At 47.7% G+C, this 7,971-nt stretch overlaps 1 protein-coding gene across 1 annotated transcript in view; it reads left to right on the forward strand.

Annotated features, from left to right (window-relative positions):
- The first annotated feature begins 7,080 nt into the window (after positions 1-7,080).
- Positions 7,081-7,971, forward strand: part of spon2b (spondin 2b, extracellular matrix protein) — a 7,636-nt gene continuing 6,745 nt past the window's right edge. The window contains exon 1 of the mRNA XM_084469587.1: positions 7,081-7,186. The gene's annotated coding sequence lies outside the window, so the exon portion shown is untranslated. The remainder of the gene's footprint in view (positions 7,187-7,971) is intronic.

The raw sequence follows: 7,971 nt of genomic DNA on the forward strand, positions 1-7,971 counted from the left end.
CGCCGTAAAGGAGCAGACCGCTGACCTGCTCTGCTTTCGCCTCCCGCTCCTACTTCTTCTTCTCCTTTATTGAGACAGGCCGCCGTAAATCAAGCGCCCGCTATACCTCCGGTCCCGCGGCTCACGGTTCGACCGCAGCGCAGCAGCCGAGCATGATGGGAAAACCAGGGAGAGATCTCAATCTAGCGGAGGAGAGAGACAGAGGGAGATAGAGAGGGGAGAGAGAAAGTGAGAGAGTGAAAGGAAGAAAGAAAAGGACAGAAATTACAAAAACAAAGAGAGCATCATGGCAAGTATGACAAAACTAAAGAGAAAAAGAGAGGAAGAAAGAGAGAGTGAGAGAATGACAGAGAGAGGAAATAAAGCAAATATAAATCACTGAACTGTTACAGGTGAGGGATCCACAGCGAGGGGAGATGCATATGGAGGAACCTGCAGCAAAGACAATATAAACAGACTCCATGTTTCAACAGTGTCCCTCCACGACCTTTAAGTTTGAATGACAGGAAGAAACGAAAAGAGCATACTCAAGATAAACTAGAGGCGAGCCAGCGTGTAACAAACGTAAAACAAATCAACCCAGAGCTGCACGCTTTGCTGGCATGATCTCAAACACAACAAATGAGACTGACATTATTTTGAGAGTCGTTTCAAACCAACTCTGTGCCACAACGTTCATCCTGGTGCTAGAAAAAGTTCCCCACGAGGAACGCATTGAATAAGATAATGTTTGGGTACAACTACCTGGACCAGCCAGCTTGAGCATTCTGGCAGAAACCCAGGCAGCCTAGCGACATCCCAGCAACCTTTCAGAGTAACCAGAGCCAGCGAAGAGCAAGGCCGTAGCAATCACCTAGAATGTGCTAATTAGTTTACGGTCTTAAGTTTTAATATAGTTAATCAAGAACCCAAATGCCTTGTCTGCGTGTGCATGTGTGTGTGTGTGTGTGTGTGTGTGTGTGTGTGTGTGTGTGTGTGTGTGTGTGTGTGTAAGCACATGTACGCGTGCGCCTGCATGAGAGTGTGCAAATCTAATTTACCGCACTGCATAACACTGCATAAAAATCTGAAAAATATATGGCTCTGGTCTAGACATTCAATTTGGACTTGTCCAATCGCGGTGGTTCTCCGGATGATTGATGGTGCAGCCAGCCTCAGAACCCCCCTGCCATATCGAGTATCATCACACGGACAGGAGCCCGCACAGGACAGCCTTCCAGCACGCCACCCAACACCCACCTCCCTCTGAGTGGACATAGTTCTGGTTTGAGGGTGGAGTGAGTCCAACACAGAGCTGTGGTTACGTGGTCTGGTGGTACTCCTTATTACACTGGGACGGCTGGTTATATTGCCTGGCCTGGTGAACTAGGGTGGAGACAGAGCCAGGGGAGTGGATAGGATAGGATATTCTTCTCTCTCTCTATGGTCACTGTCTAACCCCTACCTGCTTGTTAATGACCTGTCTCTGTATTCACTGTCTAACCCCTACCTGCAAGTTAATCTTATATTTTAACTTATCTTTGTATGAAGTATTTAACCCCTACATTTCTCTTTAAAGACATGTTCATATGCATCGCGAGGTGCTTTGGAAATATGCAACTCCTTATAGATTAAACCTGATCATTCTGAACATCTCCATTGGGATGTGTTGGTTTTGAATCCAATACGTTCCCCTCTGATGTAACCGCTTATGGTTTATGTGGTAGCGTTTTATGCAGGATTGAATGAAATGATTGAATGGATTGAATGAAAGTGAACTAAAGTACTTATTTTGTGTAGTTAAGGTTAAGCAAGGTATGGTTAAAACCGAGTTGTGTGTTGCTCGAGAAAATCAACACAATGGAACTACCCGACTCCTTCACCCTCCTTCTCCTTCTGCCCCTCTGCTATCCTCTCCTTATCGCCTCCTACTCCCCACTCCTCTCTTCTCCTTATCTTCTGTATCTCTTCCTCTCCTCCTTCTGCTCCACTCCTCGTTCCTGCTCTGCCTTGCATTCATTCTCAGAGCCTGCTAAGACTGGACACACACACACACACACACACACACACACACACACACACACACACACTAAGATCCCCCATACTAGAGGAAGTCGTTTTTGAAATTAGGGTAATTATAGTTGTAATAAGGCCTGGAGGACAGGCTGCAGAGAGGTGAGAACACACAGCAATGTCTCCACCAGGTGCACATGCTGTGTGTGTGTGTGTGTGTGTGTTTGAGAGAGAGAGACTGCTTGTTTATACATGTGGCGGGACATGGAAATGTTCATTGTGTATCTTTGTGTTTGGCACTGATTCTGTGTGTGTGTGTGTGTGTGTGTGTGTGTGTGTTTGTGTAAGTAAATATGTGAACTTGACAGTGTGAACGACAGTCTGTGTCCCCAATTACTGTTCTGCATGTCTATCTATATACATTTGTGCCTTGTATTTGTGAATGTGCATGTGTGCATGTGTGTGTGGGTGTAGGTGTTTCTGTGTGGGTTTATGTCTGCGAATGTGTGTATGTTTTTCCTTTATGGTTGTCCATCCGTCTTCACGTGTCCATGTCCACATTAGGCTTGAAACCAAACAACCACAACCACCGCCATGGCTACCGTGTTTACATCAGACTGTAAAGAAATGGGACCACCGTTTTGAGGGTTCCGATTGGTGTTCTACGGTGCAACAACATTATTTGACATTTTTGCCGCCAGTAGCCGAAACAATCCATATTTTGCACATGGGTGGGACTGGAACGGCCACTGCGCAGAAGTCAATGGCCACAACGGATTAATATTCAATCTTTGATAACTTTTTAGCAAAGCTTTGGGCCTCCAACCACTGTGAACCACCTGCAGGCCGTGAGTGGAACAATATGCTGGTGGCCTCCGGCTGCTGCTCCGTTTACATGCTGTCCTCTCTGCGCTAGAGGTTGACATGTGGTCGTGGAGGGCCCCGGTGGGATGCTGGCCCACTGCCATGCTCTCGCTCTAAGTACTTCCCCAGAAGGAGTGGTGGGATGACCACACAGCTCAAGCTCTGTCTAGTAGTTTGACCCTCATCCCCACCTCCTGATAGAATGTTGGAGAATGTAGCTGGGCAACAACAACAACAACATTGAGAAACTCAGGTAATGGAGTTTAAACACTGCACAACAAACACTAAAATGGCATTTGTAATAAATTTGCTCTTAATGTTTTAAGATGAATATTAAGGGACAGCCAATAATGACACATTATTAGGGTTAGGTTGTTGCTTGTGGCTTGGTTGTTGAGAGTGATTACATGCACGTTCAAGTGCAGTTGGCTCACTTCTACGACGGCCAGTGCAGGAATGAATTCCTCATGTCAGTACTGTAGTTTATTTATTTATTTTTATTTATTTGATTAGGTCTCAGCTCTCTCTCTTAGGTGTTTCTTAAACTTTTCTTTTATTGCACTGTTGAAGGAGCCTGAGACAGCGACTGCTTCCATAATTGTTGTGCGTATGACAATAAACAATCTTGAATCTTGAATCTTGAGACAGAGAGGCCTCTACCACACGGCCCTCTTCCTGACCTATATGGAATCATAGGTATATTACCTAAACCCCTTCTCCTCACACTCACCCTCTCTCTCTCTCTCTCTCTCTCTCTCTCTCTCCCCCTCCCTCCCTTCCCACCTAAGCTCCATCGTTTAGCTTCCGTTTAAACTCTGGCGGACTGCTTTGCTGCCTAAACAAACAAACAGCACAAGGCAAAACTCCAGGTCTGTAAGTAATTTCCAATGCATATGTTGAAAGGCAAGAGACAGGTCACACTGCTGGATCTGGATCCATGGACTGCAGAAGCAGGTGGCCACTACACGCTTCCACAAGAGGACCTAGTGTCTGTTTGTCTTGGTCAACACAACAGTGTTGTATCGTATCGTACAACGTGTAGCAAAGTGGAAAGCAAACCTCAAATAGGCGGCAGAGGAGACCTAAAATATGAGTAACGGTCAAACGCCATCAGACGAGCCCGCACGGAATATGAACAGGACTCCAAAAATATGAAAATACGACTAAACGTATTTAAGACTATGGACCATGGAAGAAAAAATTCTGAATGACAGAATGACATCCGTCCAAAGTTGATGCTAGGTCGAAAGAGCATGTGATGGCTTTATCAGACCTGACAGATGGAGGAACCCGACAATGAACTCCGTAGTCCCGACACAAAACAAAATGTGTTGCAACAAGCGACCAGTACTAACATACGTTATCGTTTCACCCACATCAACCAGATTAGTTCCATCTTCTCCTCTTCATCAATAAACACATCCATCATGCAGGGTTCTGTGAGTCAACCGTTCCAAGGACAACTTCTGAAACTTGCAGGATTTTGCAAACACATCTGTGTCTGAGCACCGCATGCCAGGATGAAGATCTCCTGTCCTCTCCCGACCCCTTTGTGCATTAAACTGCACCAGGAGGACGCCAAAAACGGTCCAGAACCCTAGTATCTGGAGTAAACCGCAGGATACAGTCGAAGGAATATTATGGTTGGAGTTAGGATGACACTATATTAGGTCATGTGTAGATGACAAGGAGAGGGATCGGATGGCTGCGGTTAAGCAGTTCTGGCTTTGGCCTTCTCCTGCTAGGGCTGCGGCATCAGTGTGGAAAGAAACAGGGATTTAGGCATTTAGTACCAGCCTTCTGTGAAACATAATGCAGACTACTTTGACCACTACTTCTCCGCCTAAGACACAACTAAAATCTACAATCACTCCATAACCTGTAAACTCAGCTCACCCAGGAAACCTCATAGCCTCATAGCTCATCAGGATCCAACAGGATCCACACTGTCAGAGAAAATCTCAAAATAACAACAAATACATAAACAAATGTTTGGCTGCACGTAGTTATACAATGACCAAAAGTCCATTGAAATATGTTGCCCACATTTCTGGCCATGAAATATGATAACAAGAAGCACAAGCTGGCATTCTACATTCCATAAGTGACCGCTCTTCAGGAAGCGGTCTCACCCTGCTGTGGATCTGACTCTGTGACCTCGCTCGCCTGTTGGGTTGAATTAACCCAGCGCTAACTCAGAGCAGAACAGCAACGTGTGGGCAACCGGGCCATGTGTGTGTGTGTGTGTGTGTGTGTGTGTGTGTGTGTGTGTGTGTGTGTGTTTGTGTGTGTGTGTGTGTGTGTGTGTGTGTGCGTGCGTGCGTGCGTGTTTGTGGGTGCGTGCACGGCTGCGTGTGCATGTGTGCCAGTGGCCTGGATTGAGCGTTTCAGCAGGGCTGTCACCATATGGGAAGCATTAGACCCGGTCTGACTCAGCAGAATGTGCTAAGAGTGTAACAGAGAAGGGGCGAGAGAGGGGCGAGAGAGAAAGAGAGCGGGTAGAGAGAGAGAGAGAGAGAGGGGTCATGCGTTTGTGAATGCAAGCAACTTAGCAGCAATGATTGACACACACACACACACACACACACACACACACACACACACACTAATCTCTGCGATTAGTGTGTGTGTGTGTGTGTGTGTGTGGGCGCGTGCATGTGGCTGTATGTTTGGGCAGGTGACTGCTTGCGCGTGAGCATGCAGGGTGTTTCCTCTGCCACCTCCAGCTCCGTCAGCTCAGGGGCCTTCTGACCCCAGCGGGAGACGCCCCCCGGAGAGAGCAGGACCCCCCCCCCCCCAGGTGCCCAGCCACCCCAGTGCGACCCCCCCCCCCCCCCCCCAGTCATGGCTTCCAGCTGAGGTGTGGTGCTCGGATTTTACACACCGTAAAAAACCCGGGAGCAGGGACACAGCCGCCTCTGTCCGGGCGCGGTCTAAACACACCGGGCCCCTGACTGGGGGAGAAGGGGCCCCTGCCAGAGGGCCCCAGAAAGACACAACACGGGAAAAAAGAATGAAAAAGAGTAAATCTTTCCAGTATCGCGGGGACGTTTGCAGCATTCACTGTGTTTACGTTGGAGGAAAAGTGCCAGCAATGAACACTGTCCAGGCCTGCAGGGCCAGCGTTGAAGAGGTGACCTTTTCAAAAATATCAGTCTTTGTTGGTCTCCGGCTTCCTGGTAGGGTACGTTTGTGTGTCGGTAAAAGCAAAATAAATGCTACCACTAAAAGGTTCTCCGGGTGGGGCTGATAGCTGATCATGTATCTCGGGCTACATGCCGTGAGGCTGCGGCCTTGCTGTTAGAAACAATACTACTGAACTGTTTGCACTGTTGCCCGGTCACTAATCTAGTGTTGTTGTTGTTGTGCTGTAATCCCTCCATGACGGTTGCGTGCATCACGTCTAAGCAATGGTTTATTATTATGACATACTACGCACTTCGACCTCGCCTGTTGACACTAAACTCAATCGATCAATCAATCGCCATGACGCCGCTGGAACCAACACTCATAAACATGTCAACCCGCATGTGCTTGATGAGGCGAGATCCAGCTCACAGTGACTGCACTGTGAGCTGGGACTCAAATGAATTAGCGCTGGAGCATAACTCCACCCGGTCCAAGGGAACCAATAGAATCATTTAATCAAGCGCCCCGGGGGGGGCAGTGGGGGGTGTAGGGACTAGTTGGGGTAACCGACCAGTGGGGTTATTCAGAACGAGGTCAACCCGCCCTACTCCCTCCTACACACACACACACACACACACTGGACGTGATGGGGCTTAAGAACCCATCAGCTCGTACACATGTGATGGGAGGAGGGGAGGAGGCAGAGAGGAGGGGTGTGTGGAGGCTGGAGGAGAGAGGAGGAAGAGACTAGAGGAGGTGGCAATGGCGCCAGGGATGTATTTCACGGGTGGGGGGGGGGGGGGGGGGGGAGAGGCAGATAGATTGAAAGAAGAGATAGACTGGAGGAAGAGAGGGGGAGAAAGAAAAGAAAGAAAAAGGAAATGAAACGAGGGTATGAGAGCGTGGAGCGTGGGGGAGGCGAGGAGAACGTCGGGGAGAGGAGGATGGAAACAGGAAGAAGTGAGAGAGGGAGAGAAAGGGGAGAAAGAGGGAGCAGGAGAGGAGGGGACGGGCTTGGCTGTGTTTGGGGGAGGCCTCCTATTTGACATAAAAAGCAGAGAGGAGTTGTAGGAGTTGCAGTCAGTCGTCCAGACAGCCAGAGGTCCTCCTTTCTGCTCCTCCTCACCCTCTCCTCACCACCGCGCCCCTCTTTGCTCCTCCACTGCCATCCCTCCTACATCTGGACCCCCACCACGCAGCAGTGAGTAGACTTTCACCACTTTACCGCCCTCGTCCACAGTATGATCAGCAGAGTGTCAGGCGAGAAGGATGAATGAAGGCATGCATGAGTTGTAATGTTGTGAAAATAATGTTGTGTAATAATAATGTTAACAACAATAATAATGTTCAGACTTATTTAGCTTATGCAGCAGGATGTATTGAAATGCAATCAATATCATTATCCTAATCCTAGTTATTGAGTTGCATTTAATTGAATGTACAAACAATGTGCTGTTTGAGCAGACATCGCTTTATAATATGCTCCTTAATAAAATAAGAGCGTGATTGGCTCATTTCAATTGACAATGAAAAACGATTGGTTATTATCTTTTGCCAGGTGTGACATCACAGCTGAGGCTGATAGTAACTGGGTTATTTTACTGCTGACAAAAAACCTGCTGCAAGAGCATGACATTACATTTATGTGCATGCACATACATACTCTACAGAAAGAAATACATTAGGTCAATCATGATTCCTATCTTCAGTTGCAGTATGGATATCACCCTGTCTCTTATCTGGAGTGTGAAAGTACCTGCTTGGCAGTATCATTAGTTGCAGGTGGCACCCTATACTTCCCTGCTCTCTGCAAGTAATCTCAATCTCTAAACCTCCACCTACTCTTGAAATCTTCATTTGATTTCACTTAGTCCCCTGCTGTGATCGTGAACAGTTGTTAAATGTGAGCGCTGGCCAGACTGTGGTCCAACTTGTTAAACTCGACACTGATGCTGGAGACAGATGCTTTCTGGATCTCTCTCTCTG

The sequence above is a fragment of the Micromesistius poutassou genome (assembly GCF_964030765.1).
Source record: "Micromesistius poutassou genome assembly, chromosome: 6".
NCBI lineage: Eukaryota > Metazoa > Chordata > Actinopteri > Gadiformes > Gadidae > Micromesistius > Micromesistius poutassou.